We start from the raw sequence: 19127 nt of genomic DNA on the forward strand, positions 1-19127 counted from the left end.
ATGCAATACCCATCAAAATACCAATGGCATATTTCACAGGACTAGACATATATAGAAACACAAAAGACCCTGAATAGCCACCGTAATCTTGAGAAAAGGGAGCAATTCTGTAGGTATCACTGTCCTTGGTTCAAACTATACTACGAAGTTATAGTAATCAAAACAGTATAGTACTGGCACATAACCACATAGGTCAATGGAATAAAATAGCCCAGAATTAACTCATGCTTATATGGTCAATTAATATATGACAAGGGAGACAAGAATATACAATGGAAAAAAGACAGCCTTTTCAATAATTGGTGCTGGGAAACTAGACAACTACACACAAAAGAATAAAACTGGGTCACTTTTTTAAACTACACAGAAAATGTGGGACCCAAGGAATTTAACAAAAATCCCCTACCCCTGGACAAGCAGAGCAAGACTAACTCCATTTTGTGCTACACCCACCATCTCATGTATAACCCCCACATGACCTACTTATTGCTTAAGACACTCCCCCACCCTAGTCAAGCCACTGAGCACACCCTTACTGGAAACCGGCTCATATAGGAATGCGGAACCCCTAACCGCCAAAGAATATAAACCCCGCCTTTTGCCCGCCAAACTTGCACGTCAATTCTGACCAGAGTGATAGGCTAGTTCAAACAGTTACTATAGGGTAAATTGTAATTCAATTGGCCACCTGCGTGTGGACTGACATGACTATGCAACTTTCTGTGTGTGTTACAATCTCATTGGCCACTGGCCCCTATAAAACTGGTATGCCTCTTAACCTAGGAGTCCAAGTCCCTGCTCCGCTGGGTCGGTTATACTTGGGCCCAAGCTCGAGCTTGCAAATAAACCCTCGTGTGTTTGCATCGGTATCGGCTCCTTGGTGGTCTCTCAGATTCGAAATCGGGAATTACAAAAAAATAAACTCAAAAAGGATTAAAGACCTAAATGCAAGACCTGGAACCATAAAACCGCTGAAGGAAAATAAAAGCAATAAACTCTTGGACATTCATCTTACTGGTATTTTTTTGGAGTTGTCTCCTCAGGCAAGGGCAACAAGAGCAAAAATAAACAATATGACTACATGAAACTAAAAAGATTTTTAACAGTGAAGGAAATCATCAACAAAATAATAAGGCAGCCTACTGAATAGGAGAGGATATTTGCAAATGGTGTATGTGATAAGGAATTATTATCCAAAATATATGAAGAACTCATACAACACAATAGCAAAAAAACAATGTGATTTAAACACTGGCAGAGGATCTGGATAGATATTTTTCTAAAGAAGACACACAGATGGCTAACAAATACATGAAAAGATACTCAACATCATTACTCATCAGGAAAACACAAATAAAAACCATAACGTAATAATACCTAACACTTGTCAGAATAGCTATTATTAAAAAGACAAGAAATAACAAATGTTGGTGAGAATGTAGGGAAAGGAAACCCTCATGAACTATTGGTGGAAATTTAATTTATTGTGGCCACTAGAGAATACGGTATGGGAGGTTCCTCCAAAAATTAAAAATAGAACTATCATACAATCCAGCAATTCCAACTCTGGTTATTTACCCAAAGAAAATAAAAATAATAATTTGAAAAGATACATGTGCCACTATGTTCACTGTAGCATAATTTACAATGAATAAGATATAGAAGGAACTTAAATGTCCATCAATAGATGAATGGATAAAGAAGATGTGTTGTGTATGTGTGTGTGTGTTTATGTGTGTGTAAAGGAATATTATTCAGCCATAAAAAAGAATGGAATCTTGGCATTTGTGACAACATGGTAACCTAAGGGTAAATGCTAAGTGAAATAAGACAAAGACAAAATCTGCATGATTTCACCTATATGTAGAATCTAAAAAACAGATGAACAATCAAAACAAAATAGAAACAGAATAAATTGGTAATGCTGGGGTGGGGGGGATGGGCAAAATAGGGGAAGGGGATTAAGAGGTACAAACTTCCAGTTTTAAAGTAAGTCATAAGGATGTAAAGTATAACATAGGGAATGCATAGTTAAGAATGTTGTAATCACTTTGTGTGGTGAGAGATGGTAGGTAGACTTATGATGATTATTTCATAATGCATATAAATGATGAATCACTAGGTTGTACACCTATAAGTAATACAGTATGTCAACTGCACTTCAATAAAACAAAATAAATGAATAAACGGCCTATCTACTTTCAAAGCTCAAATTAAGTCTGTAGTATCCAGTGATAACATCTTTGTACACATATTTCTGCCACTGTAATTATTTCCTTTAAAAAAAAGCAGTGTATTTTTCATTTCAAGTTTTTATCAAATTACTGAAGAATTTCATATACTACATTAAATAACCATAACAGAGACATCAACATTATTCTCTTTTCACAAATGTTAACTATATAAAAAATCTTTAGAGTCAATAATTCCAATAGAATAATTTCTAAAAATCAGATGCAATGAAAACAGTACATTCCTCTTTCAGAAAGTAATATGTCAGAAATTATGAACACAGATTTTTTTTTGGTGCTAAAAGACTGCAGTTTCTATTCTATGTGCCCTTGTCAAGGGTTTCTGAGAATGGTGGGTAGCTTCTTTCAACCAACTTTAGTCCACTTCAGGAAAAGGTGGATTTTAAATTAAAGGCTTTAGTCATCAAAATGGAACTTAAAAACTTAAAATGTATTCTTTTAGTCTAAATGTAGAGTTATGAAGAAGCATTCCCCATCAAAAACAGATTAAATGTCACCAACACTAGAATGTCATATGGGGAACCAATACTGAGAACTCAGAGGGCTGCCCTCCAGGCACTGCTCCTTGTTTGACCTGTATCAACAGCTCAAAGGCTTCATTATGCACCCAGCTCCCACAGTGCAGCAAAATGGAAAAGGGGAGGAGACCTTAGCATATTTTTAAAATAATTGCTTTGCTTTGCCTCCACTTAAAGAGTCTTTATGTAACAGGAGGAAACAACTGTCTTCTGGAAATAAGAAAACCATTTCAATTTTATTATCTTTTAATTATAGTGTCACTGTTCCAATGTTACACAATAGGAAAGAATTCTGCCTGTACTGCCATTATAAATTCTATTTTCAGAATGTGTGACTCAGAATAACATCTACTCTCTCAAATTGGATATGTGGCACTAAATTTCCAAAACTTTTACTGACAGGGTTTACTGTGTAAACCCTTATAAAGTGAGTAAACCTCCCTACCTTCTCAAGATACTACCAAACACTCCTTAAACAAAAAGTAGTTAAATGAGATTAAAAATATGAACTGAATGTGGTTCTCACTTTCTTACAAAGTAATCCACATTTCAATATTTCAAATTAGAAACAAATCTCATGTGGGTAAAGTCATTGAATAATCTATGCTGGAAATGCAATGTGATTAAAGTATTTCAAAATTATTAAAGTGATATAGCCACAAAATTATTAGCTACCTTGGTCCACTTCTTCTGAAGTCCTCCCATTCCATTTCCAAAAGAAAGCACCTTTTAGCATTTGAGCTATTACTTTGGGTAAATTTCCATTGCATCCCTAAACAATGTGCTGTCATCATAAACTGTAAAAGAGACAGAGAGGGGGACACAGAATCCAAAGCAGGCTCCAGGCTCTGAGATGTCAGCACAGAGCCCGATGTGGGGCTTGAACCCACAAATTGTGAGATAGTGACCTGAGCTGAAGTCAGACACCTAACCGACTGAGCCACCCAGGTGCCCCATCTCCTCTCCACTTTTACCTCTCACCTTTTTTCATCCATCCTCTTACAGAGTCAAGGTGAACAATCTTTATATTCTAGGTGTAGCCATAATTAAATCTTTCACATTTCTAACTGTAAAAAGCAATCAAAATTCTATTATTGTGGTGAAGTTTTAAAATGTTATATTGTAGTGATGGTACTTACAAATTTTTGGTTTTTGGGTTTTCTAACTGTTCTTTTTCTCACACAGATTTCAAGTAAAATACCAACTATTTCTAAATTTCCCATGCAATCAAGTGTTCCATCAAGTTTTTAAAAATTATTTTTTAAGCTTATTTATTTTGACAGGGTGGAGGGGAGAGGAGAGAGAATCCCAAGCAGGCTCTGTGCTGTCAGCAAGTTCATGACCTGAGCTCAAACCAAGAGTTGGATGGTCAACTGATGGAGTCACCTAGGTGTCCCAAGTTTTTAAAAATTATAAAACATTAATGCATCTAAAGTTTATCAACAGCAATAAAGCAAAAAGATGCCACTATCACCTAATTAAAAAAATAAATCAATATAGTTGAATTGCTGGGTACTCATCATTGATTCCATGTGTTCTCTCTGCCAGAGGTAACCACTATTCCATATTTAATTATTTCTATATGTGAATGTATTCCTACTAAAAATAGTACTGTTCTGCATGCTGTAGAATCTTTTTATAAGTGTGTATTCTTCTGCACATTGTTTTTCATTCAACATCATATTTGTGAGTTATCCGTGTGGATACACAGAACTCTAGTTCCTTGCATTTCACTGTTACATAGTTTTCTATTATGTGATATATGAAACCCATCCAATCCCTTGTAAAAGGCCATTTAGGCTGTTTTATTTTCAGCTATTATAACGCTGCTATGAAATTCCTCATTATAAAACTGCAAGTTTCTGTCGATATGTACCTATGCAGGATTGGATAAACTGAGACATAGGTTGAAGTATTTTCAACTCTATTTATTGATGATTGCTAACTATCTTCCAAAGTGGGCATACCACTGATACATTAACAGAGTAGGAGAGTGTTCGTTGCTCTAAATGCTTGACAATGTCTGGTATCATTCTTTCAAATTCTTGTCAGTGTGACATATGTGAAATATTATCTCATCATGTGTTTAATTTGAATACCCTTGATTATTGCTGAGGTTGGGTATCTCTTCATATATTTATTAATCATCTCAACTTCTTTTTCTGTGGTGGTTTGTTCAAATTGTTGCTCATTGTTCTACTGGGTTGTCTTTTCTAATTAATTTAACATTTCTTTATATGTATACTATGGATACTAATCCCTGTAATGTGCTGTGAGTATCTTCTCCCAATATGTGGATTGTCTTTTAACTTTCAAAAGAGTATTTTAATATAAAGATTTTACTTTTGGGGGAGCTTGGGTGGCTCAGTCAGTTAAATGTCTCACTTAGGCTCAGGTCATGATATCATGGTTTGTGAGTTTGAGCCTAGTGTCAGGCTCTGTGCTAACAGATTGGAGCCTGGAGCCTGCTTCAGATTCTGTGTCTCCCTCTCCCTCTGCCCCTCCCCAGCTCATACTCTGTCTCTCTCTCTCTCTCAAAAATAAATAAACATTAAAATTTTTAAGTCTTTACTTTTAACACAATCATACCTATCAACATATTCTTTCACTGTTTTTGTTTTTCTAAATCTTAAGAAATCTTTCCATACCTAAAGATTACAAAGATACTGTTCCACAGCTTCTTCTAAAAGTTTTACATTTTGTCTCGCAAACTTTTACTTTTAATTTACCTGAAACTGATTTTTCTGGTTGGACTGATGTGGAAACACACATACAAACACCCCATCACACCCCACATGCACACTATCACATACTGCCCGACACACCATACCCTCCTATACATTGCATCCACATATCCCCCCACTCAGCACCATTTACTGAAACATTTCTGATGTCGCTAAATTACTGAAATACTTCTTATGACATCTATCAAGTTATTATAAACAATGGCCACTGCTGCTTCTAGGCTCTCTTCTATTCCACTGTCCTATCAATGTCTTGTTATCTGAGAAAATATGTAAGCATGGTCTGAACAGCACTTCTTCCATTCAATTTTGAACATTATGTGTGTAGTACCTTAGCTAACAATGTATGTATTTAAAAATTTATACTGTGGATGCTAGACTGTAATTATTCTCCACATATTACACCTAACTGTAAGCTCCCTAGAGGAGAGAGCCTATGTTTAATATAAATCTGTGTTAGGTACTCGAGGAGTGCTTAATTCACATAGAGAAAAAAAATCATTACTTGCACCTCAGCTTATATAGGCTGTGGTAATAAAAACTAGACAACAACTTCAGGTTTTGCAACACTGATACTACTAAAATACAAAGACAGCACTATGTATGATTTTATTCACCTGCTTGTTCCCATCTCTTGTGTGCTACATCAGTCTAAATGGGGGACAGGTATGGGGGTCACAATCTCAAAGACTCTAGGGCCAGAAAAGTAGCAATTATTGTCAGAGAAGGCCTGGTACAGGGAATTGTAGAAACTATGGTCAACAAGAAAATGTCTAACTAAATCATGCAATTCAGTTTATATAAAAGGGCCGTGTTGGCCAAGGAACAAAATTCTCAGCCCCTGCTGGCTCTAGTTTGAGGCCTCTAGTCATCTAAATACATGTGACATAGTGACAGACTGTCCCTGACTACACAAAAAAATGCAGAAATTAAATATTTCATAAGCATATTTTCTCTTAGGCACTGCTTTAAACAATATGTTGCAATTAGTTTGCTATAATCAGATTTTACTCCTATCAGGTGCTCTGCTACTCTCTACTACAGGCTTAGTTAAGATGTTAAATATCCATTTCCTCCTTAACAAAATGTAGATACTAATAATATCTACTTCCTAGAGTGAAGATTAAATGAATTAATGCACAAAGTGCTTAGGATAAAGCTTTAATAGTGATTATCACTTTTACCACTTTATCACTTGATTATCACTGTTATCATCCTCATTTTTTAAACATTTAAAATTTTGAATATCTTGTCTACCTTTCTTGATTTACCTTTAATACCTTTCTTGATTTCCACAAATTTCCCACATCAGACTAATAAAACTAAGAGGTTATACTGAATTTTGTATTTTACTTTGACAAATTCAGAAGATAGTTTGCTTTCCAAATTTGACCTGTCAATACTTTACCTTATTGTCAGATTTAATAAGTCTGATAAACACATATACTTCTATAAAATATACAACATTTGCTTTCAATGATTTGTCTCCTCCAGTTAAAATTTCTGAGTTGAGCTTATTTTTAAAAAGCTAAATAAATTAATTAAATGAAGCAAAGGAAACTTCTAAGGTTTTTAAAATGCTTATGAGCATTTACAGATACATCTGACAAACTGAGTCCTTAGAGTTAACTAAACAGTGAAAGATACCAAATATTGAGTCAGACAAGAGGTCCTTTAGAGACAAGTTATCAGGGTTTTAATCTCCCCATAGTTTTAACCAAAATCTTCACTTATTAAAAATTTTTGGTAATATCTGTATCAGAGTAATAGCTATAATATCAGAGCACCTGGATATGTTTACACACACACACACACACACACACACACACACACAAATACATATATATGTATATATACACACACAGACACAAATATATACAAATGCATATATACATATATATGTGTATATATACACACACATATATATACATATACATATATATGTATGTATGTATATAAATAAAATATAGTTCTAGGTACACTGAACATGATAACCCAAATAAAGTGTTTATAGACTTTGGATAAATATGTCAAAAAGGTGCCATTACACAGATACCTCAAAAATTATTTGAAGCCCTTATTCCAAGAAAGCTCCACTGTTGTTACTTTTTTAATGTACTGGAAGTTAAAAATGATCTATTTCAAAACACACCAGACATTAGTAACATAAAATATATTCTGAATTTACTTATAGTGATCACCTCTTAAAAGAAAAAGGCAAATGGTTCAGAAGCAGTTCAGCCATTCCAGTACATTTCCAAGAAGCAGCAGCAGTCTATCACCGAGAAAAACCAGTTCAAACGGATATGATTTAAAGTCCGACAAGTAGGAGGTAGGGAGAGCATGGAGATTAGCTGGAAAGCAAACAACTCCTTTCTGAATCTCCAAATACATATCTAACGAGTTCAATTGTACTCAAAGGCTTAGAATTCCTTATCACTTTCATAGCTCAGTAAATATTAAGTCTTGAGATCTGAGACAACTAGAAAGAAATTTTTTTTTAAATTTTTTTTAACATTTATTTATTTTTGAGACAGAGAGAGACAGAGCATGAATGGGGGAGGGTCAGAGAGAGAGGGAGATACAGAATCCGAAACAGGCTCCAGGCTCTGAGCGGTCAGCACAGAGCCCGACGCGGGGCTCCAACTCACGGACCGCGAGATCATGACCTGGACTGAAGTCAGACGCTTAACCGACTGAGCCACCCAGGCGCCCCTAGAAAGAAATTTCTTAACAAAAGGGATCAGTCATCAATTTAGTTCTCCTTATGCCTATGAAAAATTAACTGTTACAAAAACTGCTCCCCTGTCATAAGAACTAGAAAACAGAACAATACACATAAAACAAAAGTTTTCAGATGTTGTATAATAGGCAGCTTTGAATAGATTCCAAAGAGAAAGGAACAAATGAGGTAGGTAATCCCAGATTACTGCTTGGAAGAAATAGCTAAGATCCAGTAGTGAAAGAGGGTACCAAAACAGAACTTGGAAGTCATGCTAAGTTTGGTATGGCTGAGGTGGCTAGAACTGTCCAGCAGAGGGAAAGCTACACAAGAGGATAGCTCTGGAGATTTACAGGGTTAATTCCCAGGTCTTGGCTAGAGCACTAACTTGAGTACATGTGAAAGTAAATTATCCAAGGTGTTGGAAAGAACTACCAAAAAGTAGTGGAATAAACAATTTCAAAAGCTCACATAGGGCTGAGAATAGTCTGTGCTCTCATCAGACAGAGTACAGAAAGACTTTGCAAAACTAGGGCAATGGAGTCTAAATAATGCTTTAGTATGAAGCTAAATAAATCCCAGAATAAAGGCTGCTTTGGATCCATCATAACTAAGGGTAACAGCAAGCCTCTAAAGGATTCAGTTATTTTACAAGTTACTTATCCATACAATAGAATCCAGTATTCTTTAAAGTAATAAAACTAAATCTCGTCTTCCAAAATGTCACATGTCTGGTATTCAAATAAAAATTACTAGGAATACAAAGATAAAGAAAAGTATAACCCAGAGGCAGCAGAACAATTAAAGTAACAGTCTGGAAATGAAAGAGAAAGGAAATCAAAGAGAAGAACCTTAAGATAGCTATTGTAAATATGACAAATATGCTCAAGGATATTAAGAAAAACACAATCTTGATAATGAGAGAAATGGAGGATAGAAAAGATTCATGATGCAGTTTCAAAAGTAAGAATACTATATACACAATGATAAATACTGTTGTAAACTTGAAGACACAGCAATAAAATGTTACTAAAATAAAGTCCTGAAACTACATAAAAGATTTGGAAAAAACTGAACAGAGCCTCAAAGAACCTTTCATGTAATACCAAGTAGTCAAATATACAGGAAACTAGAGTCCCAGAAAGAGGGGTGGGTGCCATAGAAATAAAGGCTAAAAGATATCCAAAATTGGTGAAAAATATAAACTGATGAATCCAAGAACGTCAACCACCAGACAAGGAAAAAGAAAACCACATTAAGACAGCTCATAATAAAACTGCTGAAAATCAAAAAGAAAAAGAAAAGTCACCAAAGCAGTCAGAAGGAGGAAAAAAAAACAAAACATGCTAAGTACAGAGGAACAAATAATGTCAGCAGGCATTTTGCCTGAAATCACACCGGGCATTGAACAATGGAATGTTTTTAAATTACTGAAGGAAAAGGAAAACACTGCCAAATAATTCTACAACCAGTAATCATAAATTCCTAAAATTAAGATGCAGTGTACATTAAAATTTTTTTAATTAATTTATTTTAAGAGAGACAGAGCACAAGCAGGGAAGGAACAGAGAGAAAGGAAAAGAGAGAGAATCCCAAGCAGATTCCATACTACCAGCACAGAGCTCTATCTCACCAACTGTGAGATCATGACCTGAGCTGAAATCAAGAGCCAGACGCTCAACCAACTGAGCCACCCAGGCACCCTTGCATTGCACATTTTTTTTTAAAACCAATAAAACATGAGAACATTTCTTGCTAGCAGGACTTTACTATTAAGACATATTAAAGGAAATTATTTAAGAAAAAAAGATACTAAGTGGAAATCTGGAAAAGCAAAGGGAAACTTAGTATCCCAGAAATAGTCAATGTGTGGGTGAAGGTAAAAACCACATTTCTATTTAAAGCAAAAATAATCACCATGTACTAGGAGTTTTACAACATATACACAAGTAAAACATATGACAGTAGCACAAATGCTAGGAAAAGAGAAAAGAAAATAGCCTGTTGTAAGGGTCTCAAACTACACGTGAAGTAGTAAAATTTGAAAACAGACTGTGACAAGTTATAGTGTAAATCCAAAAACAATCATTAAAATTATTAAACAAAGAGCAAAGACAATACACCAATATTGAAGAAAGAATCACACACACACACACACACACACACAAATCTTAAACAAGGCAGGAAAACACTCTAGTTAAAACACAGAGATTGTAAATTGATAAAAAGCAAGACATCAATATGCTGTATACAACAATTTTAAAGACAAAATTATAGATTAAAAAGCTAGAAAAAAATCTAAATATCACACAGAAACTAAATAGAAAGGGAGAGTTACTATGTTAATCTAAGACAAAGTGGATTTCAAAATAAGTAAGACCAGGAATGAGGGGGATCATTTCATGAGAAAGGAATCATTTTATCAAGAGGATATAACATGCATAGCTAGGAGGAATGCAAAATGGTACAGAGACACTTTGGAATAGTTGGGAAGTTTCTTATGAAGTTAAACATATACTTAGCATACACTACAGCAATCTCTCAATCTCACTCCCTTATTCCAAGGTAACTTTTTTTCCTTTTTTCAAATTTTTATCTAAACTCCAGTTAGTTAACAGACAATGTAATATTAGTTTCAGCTGCAGAATTTACTGATACATCACTTACACACAGCAGCCAGTGCTCATCACAAGGGCACTCCTTGATACCCATCATCCATTTAACCTGTCCACAAACCTACCTCACCTCCAACGAACATCAGTTCGTTCTCTATAGTTAAGAGTCTGTTTTATTTTCCCCCCCTCTATGTTCATTTGTTTTCTTTCTTAAATTCCACATGAGTGAAATCAGACAGTATTTGTCCTTCTCTGATGGACTTACTTTGCTTAGCCTGATACTCTCTAGCTCCATCCATGTGGTTGCAAAGACAAGATTTCATTCTATTTTGGGCAGAGTAATATTCCATTACATACATATACCACTTCTGTATCCATTAGTCAGTTGATTGCCATGTGGGTACTTACCATAATTTGGCTATTGTTGACAATGTGCTATAAATACTGTGGTGCATGTACCCCTTTGAATCAGTAGTTTTGTATTCTTTGTGTAAATACCTAGTACTTCAACTGCTGAATCATAGGGTATTTCTATTTTTAACTTTTTTTTTGAGAGAGAGATAGAGATAGAGAGAGAGACAGAGTGAGCAAGAGTGGAGGAGGGGTAGAAAGAAGGAGAGAGTATCCAAAGCAGGCTCTGCTCCACCAGTTTGGAGCCCAATGCGGAGCTTGAACCCAGGAACTGTGATATCATTACCTGAGCTGAAACCAAGAGCTGATCAATCAACAAACTGAGCTACCCAGGTGCCCTTCTATTTTAACTTTTTGAGGAACCTCCATAATGTTTTCCTCAGTGGCTGTTCCAGTTTGCATTCCCAACGGTGTAATGGGGATTCCCTTTCTCAGTAAACTCAAAACATCTGTTGTTTGCTGTGTCATTAATTTTAGTCATTCTGACAGGTGTGACGTGATACCTCAATGCACTTTTGATTTGTATTTCCCTGATGATGAGTGATGTTGAACAACTTTTCACGTGTCTGTTGGCCTTCTTTGGAAAAATGTCTACTCATGTCTTCTGCTCATTTTTTAACTGGATTATTTGTGTTTTGGGTGTTGAGTTTGATAAGTTCTTTATAAATTTTGGATACTAACGTTTTATCAGATACATCACTTGCAAATATCTTCTCCCATTCCAAAGATTGCCTTTTAGTTTTATTGATTGTTTCTTTCACTGTGCAGAAGTTTTTATCTTGATGAAGTCCCAATAGTTTATTTTTGCTTTTGTTCCCCTTGCCTCAGGAGACTTATCTAGTGCAAAGTTGCTATGGCTGATGTCAACAAGGTTACTGTCTGTGTTCTCTAAGATTTTAATAGTTTCCCACCTTACAATTAGGTCTTTTAGCCATTTTAAATTTATTTTTGTGTGTGATGTAAGAAAGTGGCCCAGTTTCATGCCTTTGCATATTGCTGTCCAATTTTCAGAACACCATTTGTTGAAGAGAATTTTTCCCATTAGATATTCCTTCCTGCTTTGTTGAAGATGAAATTGCCATATTGTTGTGGTTCATTTCTGGGTTTTCTATTCTGTTCCACTGATCCATGTGTCTGTTTTTATGCCAGTACCATAGTGTCCTGATCACAACAGCATTGCAATATAACTTAAAGCCTGGAATTGTGATGCTTCCAATTTGCTTTTCTTTGTCATGACTGCCTTGGCTATTCAGGGTCTTTTGTGGTTCTATACAAGTTTTAGAATTGTTTATTCTAGCTCTATGAAAAATGCTGGTGGTATTTTGATAGAGATTGCATTAAATGTGTAGACTGCTTTGGGTAGTAGACATTTTAACAAGTTTGTTCTTCCAATTAATGATCACGGAACATCTTCATTTCTTTGTGTCCTCTTCAATTTCTTTCATCAGTGTTTTATAGTTTTCAGAGTACAGATCTTTTACCTCTTGAGTAGGTTTATTTCTAGTATCTTAGGGTTGTTGGTGCACTTGTAAATGGAATCCATTCCTTGATTTCTCTTTCTGCTGCTATATTATTGGCGTATAGAAATACAAAAGATTTCTGTGCCTTGATTTTGAATCCTATGACTTTACTGAATTCATGTTTCAGTTCTAGCAATTTTTTGATGGAGTCTTTTGGGTTTTCTATATGGAGTATCACATCATCTGCAAAGACTGAAGTCTGACTTCTTCCTTGCTGATGTGGATGCCTTTTATTTATTTTTGTTTTCTGAATGCTGTGGCTAGGACTTTCAGGACTATGTCAAAGTAACAATGGTGAGAGTGGACATCCCTATCTTGTTCCTGACTGTAGAGGAAATTATCTCAGTTTTTTCCCACTGAAGAAGATATTAGCTGTGGTTTTTTCGTATATGACCTTTATTATGTTGTTATGTTCTCTCTAATAACCCTACTACATTGAGGGTTTTTGTCACAAATAGATATTGTACTTTGTCAAATGTTTATTTTTTTTTGCATCTGTTTAAAAGATCATATGGTTCTTATCCTTTCCTTTATTAATGTGGTGTATCATGATGATTGATTTACAAATACTGAACCACCCTTGCAGTCCAGGAATAAATCTCACTTGATCATGGGGATTCTTTTAATGTACTGTTAGATTTGGTTTGCTGCTATTTTATTGAGAGTTTTTACATCCATGTTCATCAGGGACATTAACCTCTACTTCTCTTTTAGTGGAGTCTTTATCTGGTTTTGGTATCAGGGTAATTCTGGACTCATAGAATGAATTTGGAAGTTTTCCACCCTCTTCTATATTTTGGAATAGTTTGAGAGGAATAGGTATTAACTCTCCTTTTAATGTTTGGTAGAACCCACCTGTGATGCCACTTGGCCCTGGAATTTGTTTGTCGGGAGAGTTTTGATTATTAATTCAATTTATTTTCCAGTTATTGGTCTGTTCAGTTTTCTATTTCTTCCTATTTAAGTTTTGGTATGATATCTTTCTAGGAATTTATCTAATCTTCAAGGTTTTCCAATTTGTTGGAAGATAATTTTTCATAATATTCTCTTACAATTGTTTGTATTCTGTAGTGTTGGCTGTTAATTTTCCTCTTTTATTTTTATTTTATTTTGGTCCTTCCTTTTTTTCTTTCTTTCTTTCTTTTTTTTTTTTTGATAAATCTGGCTAAGAGTTTATCAATGTTACTAACATTTTCAAAGAAATCCCTAGTTTCATTGGTCTGCTCCATTGTTTTTTTAGTTTCTATACCATTTATTTCTGCTTTAATCTTTATTATTTACCTCCTTCTACTGGCATTAGGCTTCATTTGTTGTTCCTTTTCTACTTCCTTTAGGTGTAGGATTAGGTTTTTCATTTGAGATTTTTCTTGTTTCTTGAAGTAGGCGTGTAGCACTGTATACTTCCATCTTAGGACTGCTTTTCCTGCATATCCCAAAGGTTTTGGACCACTGTGTTTTCATTTTCATTTGTTTCCAAGTATTTTTTAAATTTCTTCTTTGATTTCTTGGTTGACTCATTCATTGTTTAGTAGCATGTTGTTTAACCTCCAGTATTTGTTGTCTTTTCATAGTTTTTCTTGTGATTGACATCAAGTTTCATAGTGTTGTGGTCAAAAAAGATGCATGGTATGATCTCAATCTTTTTGTACTTTTTGAAGTCTCATTTGTGACCTAGTATGCGATCTATTCAGGGGAATGTCCCATGTGCACTTGAAAATAATGTGTTTTCTGGTGTTTTAGGATGGAATGTTCTGAATATATCTGTTAAGTCCATCTGGTCCAGTATGTCATTCAAATCCATTGTTTCCTTGTTTAATTTTTTTCCACAGATGATCTGTTCACTGATATAAGTGGGTGATAAAGTCTCCTCCTCTTATTGTATTATTATCAAGGGGTTGCTTTATGTTTGTTATTGTTTTATACACTTGGGTGCCTCCATCTTGGGTGCATAATAACTTCCAACTGTCAGATCTTTTTGGATAGACTCCTTTATTATGATATAGTGCCCTTCTTCATCTTTTGTTATAGTCTTTGGTTTAAAGTGTACCTTGTCCTATATAAGTATTGCTACTCCAACTTTATTTAGGTGTCCACTTGCATGATAAATATTTCTCCATCCTGTCACTTTCAAGGCACAGTTGTGTTAGGTCTAAAATGAGTCTTTTGTAGGCAGCATATAGATGGGTCTTGTCTTTTTATCCAATCTGACACCCTATGTCTTTTGATTTGAGCATTTAGTCCATTTTCACTCAGAATAACTATTGATGGATATGTATTTAATGCCGTTTTATTCCTTCTTTTGTCATGTCATGGAGATGTTTATTCCTTCTTTTGTCATGTCATGGAGATGTTCTCTTCTTTCTTGTTTTTGTCACTTTGGTCTTTCCTTTCTACTCAGTTCCCTTTAAGTTTTCTTGCAGGGCTGCTTTAAACTCCATTAGTTTTTGTTCATCTGGGAAACTCTACCTTTCCTTCTATTCTGAGTGATAGCCTTGCTGGACAGAGTATTCTTGGCTGCAAAATTTTCCCATTCAGAACTTTGAATACATCATGCCAGTCTCTCCTGACTTGGGAAGTTTCTGTTGAGAAATCTGCAGTGAGCCTTATGGGTTTCCCTTGTAGGTTAGGGACTTCTTTTGTCTTGTTGCTTTTAAGATTTTTTTTTCTTAATCACTATATTTTGCAAATTTAATTATAATGCCTTAGTGCTGGCTTACTTTTGTTGATTTTGATGGGAGGTTTCTGTGCCTCCTAGGATCTAGAGAAATTTTCTGCCCCCTTTTCTCTCTTCTACTGAGACTCCTATAATATGAATGTTATTATGCTTGATGGAGTAATTGAGTTCCCTAAGTATATTCTCATGTTGCATAATTCTTCTTTCTCTGTTTTATTCAGCTTCACTATATTTCATTATTTTATCTTCTACATTACCTAGTTGTTTCTCTGCTTCTTCCATCCTTGTGTTCATTACATCAAGCTTCTTTTGAATGTTACTGCATTTTTCATTTCTGTTTTTAACTCTTTTATCTCTGTGCTAAGGACATGCACGAAGTCTTCCATTATTTTCTCAAGCCCAGTAAGTATCCTTATGATTGTTGCTTTAAATTCTCCATCAGGTATGTTACTTATATCTGTTTCTCTTAGATCTCTGGCCATGGCCTTGTCTTCTCCTTTCATCTGGGCTAAATTCCTGTCTTGGCATTTTATCTAAGTTTCTATCCTCTTCTGTATATTAGAAAACTGCATTAGGTTTCCTGCTTCTAAGAATAATGGCTTTATGAAAGAGATCATATAGTGCCCAGGGCCTGGTACTTCAGAGTGTGATGTGTGCACTCTGCTGTTCTTTTCTGGCTGCTGTATCCTTCAGGCCAGTTGTCTGTCTTGCCTACAGTTGACAGTGTTTGGTCTTTGGCCAGAATCAAGTTTTAACTAGGTATATTCTGGTCTGCTTGCTAAATGAGATATGATACTACTTCCACCTGAACTACAGTCCTACAGAATTCTCTGGTTGGGAGCCATGGTGTGGGCAGGGGTTTCTGCTGGTGTTCTATGGAAAGGGAACCATGCTAGGATGGGAGAGAGCTTGACCAAGAAGGGCAGTAGTGTCAGAGCCCAGGGGTGTAGGGCTTGGTATAAGTAGGTTAGGCAGCCAGTGTTGATGCTATGCTGCTTCCCACAAATGGCTCTGTGTTTATGCTGAGGGCAGGGGAGGGAAATGGCACCAGCCAGCTCCTTTCTTCAAGGAAAGGAGTCCCTGTGCATGCTGTCTATCAGGAAAGCAAGCTGAGAAGAGTGAATAATCTCCCCTCTGTGTGTTCTAGGTGTGTTTCAGATTGCTGTATCCACACTGTCTGCCTCCAGGTTGTTAGCCCATGGTGCCCTCTGAGCTGTATCACAGCCAAGCCTGCTAGTCTTAAAACTCCAGGCTTTAGGGATAGTACTTTCTGTGTGGTGTGGGCAGGGGCCTGTCACTGGTCTTCCAGGGGAGGGTCCCACCTAGGCAGAAATTCTGAGGTTGCTAAAAAGACAAAAGTCCTATGACATACTGTCCTAATCAATCTGAAGTACTCAAAGGAGTTAACTAAAGCTTTAAAGTAGTTATATTGGCAGAAAAACCCAGTGTGATATAAGAGTTCTGTCTCAACTGCTAAGTAACTCCTAGATTTTGTACCTATACTCATATAAAAGTGGGCTAATAAGGGAGTAGAGCTTCCAGCAAGGGAATTTTCTCCAATAATCCTCCAAGATGGCACAGGGAAACATGAAACAAAGAAAATGTCATTGATAGGCTGAATCTGGGGACTCTTTGGAATAAGCTAACCAATTATATCAATCCATCGCTAGGGAAGGGACTCAATGAAAAAAGACTCAATTAGGTTAACTTTGTTATCCTTATGAGGCAGAATGTAGAAAATTACATGGAATAAGTGATAGCTATCTATCTTGCTGTTTTTGCTTTTTTGAACTGTTATTTTAAATTGCAGTTATTCTGTTTTTTGCTTCTATTACTTTACATGAAGTATGTCAGACATTTGTATATTTTTAATTTAGCCTATAAGTGAATTTACATCCCTATCTGAGACAAAATGGACACCAATCAGCTAATTTTAATCTTGGAGATGAGAGTCACTTCTAGGCATGGCATGTGGGACAGAGAATGAGTGTATCTGTGGTTATAAATGGAAAACTGTACTAGGTTCAGCAAAAGCACCATTTGAACTGGATGGAGAAAGGGTGTGTGTGTATGCTGGCAACAAAGAAATGAATACCATTGTTTTATCTACCAAAAAGACCCCCTTTTCTGTATTTTATTCATTCTTGAGGGAACTTTTCTATTTGCATTCAACCAAGTGTGTGCTGTCAATCACAGTATTCCATCCCTCTGTAATACAAATCAGAATCTTGCCACATAATATACTAAATTCAAAGTTAGGAAACAAGAATACTTTGGTGACAAAATTGAACACATAAAGTAATGCTGCTAATAATTATGTATCTAGCCATGTGAAAGAGCCCTGTTGTAAGGAATACAGGTGACATGCACTATAATGCAGAGACAATATAATAAAGTGTCCTGGTGATAATTCTTCATTTTAAGTGTGGCCTTGCCCTTTTTTCATAAGCCAGTCAGATTTGCTGTCACTTGCAACTACAAGAGTCCTGACACAATTCTCTTAGAAAAAATCAAGTAGTCTAGTAGGCTAGTATATAGAGTGCACAGGAAATATGGTAGAGGTACTCCTAAGAAACTTGGAAAAACTGAGAAACTTAGTCAGCATCTTAAGTCAGTTCCAAAGCCACTCTATTACAGTCTTTCTCTTGACTGTAACCTAACAGAAAGTACTACCACAGTAAGAAAAAGTCATAGATGGAAATAGTGGTAATGTCCATCCAAGCACTACATGTTTGCATCTGTAGGTAGGTAAGGATACCCTAAAGGTTTAACCTACTAATTGTGAGCATACATACCAGCTTACCTTAGCCTGTCCAACTATATCAAATTGCTATTTCACTCTACATAGGCTATTCTAAGCACAGAAACATACTTCATTTCTTCCAAATTTCAAACACTATTATCTGTTATAGGTAACTATGTCTCATACTTCACAAAGCTATCAGATGGGACTCTAATATCCCAATACTAATTATACCATGCATGCCTATGTTGCACCTATCCATCTTCCACAAAGGCCAATCATTCAAATGTGCATAGACTGCAATTCTTTCCCTTCCTGTTTTGTTTCTGGGATCTTACATTATTGATTATTCTATGTGTTATAAATTAATTCTTCCCCACAACCATGAGAGATGTAAACTCCATGAAGACAGATACCTTTTCCATCGTATTCATTGCTATATTTTTGATGCCTAGCACATAGTAAGTACTCAAAATTATTTGTTGAAGGCAAGAGTAAATAAATGAATAAAAAGCTAGAAAGGAATAATCTGTAAGAGGTCTTCCATTTCTGAAGTTCTATAATTCTAAATTTTTTTTTTCAACGTTTATTTATTTTTGGGACAGAGAGAGACAGAGCTTGAACGGGGGAGGGGCAGAGAGAGAGGGAGACACAGAATCGGAAACAGGCTCCAGGCTCTGAGCCATCAGCCCAGAGCCTGACGCGGGGCTCGAACTCCCGGACCGCGAGATCGTGACCTGGCTGAAGTCGGACGCTTAACCGACTGTGCCACCCAGGCGCCCCAGAAGTTCTATAATTCTACTTGGAGAAGATCAAGCGTGACAATGGATTTCTGAGGGTTAGAGGCATCATCAAACTTCAGTAATACTTTTCTAGACAAACCTAATATAATTTTTCTTTATCCTTGACTTTACTTCAGATAAATTCA

The 19127-nt window shown here is 35.8% G+C and overlaps 1 protein-coding gene across 25 annotated transcripts in view; it reads right to left on the reverse strand.

Annotated features, from left to right (window-relative positions):
- PSD3 (pleckstrin and Sec7 domain containing 3) overlaps window positions 1-19127 on the reverse strand; it is a 785560-nt gene that overhangs the window by 163307 nt on the left and 603126 nt on the right. The window lies entirely within an intron of this gene.

This window comes from Felis catus, chromosome B1 (genome assembly GCF_018350175.1).
Source record: "Felis catus isolate Fca126 chromosome B1, F.catus_Fca126_mat1.0, whole genome shotgun sequence".
NCBI lineage: Eukaryota > Metazoa > Chordata > Mammalia > Carnivora > Felidae > Felis > Felis catus.